General features: G+C 62.4%; 1 protein-coding gene across 1 annotated transcript in view; it reads right to left on the bottom strand.

Annotated features, from left to right (window-relative positions):
* Positions 1-697, bottom strand: part of RAPGEF1 (Rap guanine nucleotide exchange factor (GEF) 1) — a 114719-nt gene that overhangs the window by 569 nt on the left and 113453 nt on the right. The window lies entirely within an intron of this gene.

Here is a 697-nt window from a genome sequence, read left to right as displayed (position 1 = left end):
GTGCTGCTTCTGGCGGGAACTCCTGACTCAGGTTCTGGGGCTCCGGAAAGGCGGGCTCAGGCCTGCCTGCTATGTAGGGAGCCCCGCAACCCTTGTGCTGGCCTGGCAGAGCCACAGTCCACCACGTACAAGCAACAGGGACAGGAGAACAGAACCCCAAACTCGGTGGTGGTGGGGGTCAATCCCTTGGGTTATCGGGTGCAGTCACATGCTTTCACAGAGGGCATGAAGCCACCTGACGAGGGGCGGGGCGGTTCCCCCAGCCGGGAAGGCGCAGTCCGCAGCTGCCCACGGAGCCGGGGTGGGACGGAGGCAAGGAGGGGGCTGTGAGCTATAAAAGCCGTGTTTCTGAGGGTGCAGGCCTGAGGGACGTGCCCCCGGACACTCAGCCTCAGGTCACTGTGGAGTCTCCTGTCCCTCTCCTGGAAGTCCCCGCTGTCCGCTACCATACTAAGGGATCTGACATGCACAAGAAACCCACTTAGCTCTGATTTTTCCTGCTGTTTCCAAGCATACGTGCCATGGATTCTTTTTGGTGAAAACGCCTACCCTCATCCTGGCCCACAGGGGGACCCATCCAGAGCTGCCTCAGCCAGGTACTCCCAGGGTCCCTGGGGAGACTGGAGGGACCTCGGGCTGCTGTGAGGTGCGGCCAGGCCCGGGACAGCTGAGCAGAGCACGGTGCCACAGGCCTGTC

This window comes from Bison bison, unplaced genomic scaffold, assembly GCF_000754665.1.
Source record: "Bison bison bison isolate TAMUID 2011002044 unplaced genomic scaffold, Bison_UMD1.0 scf7180017864375, whole genome shotgun sequence".
Lineage (NCBI taxonomy): Eukaryota > Metazoa > Chordata > Mammalia > Artiodactyla > Bovidae > Bison > Bison bison.
This window is presented reverse-complemented; position numbering and strand designations above follow the sequence as displayed.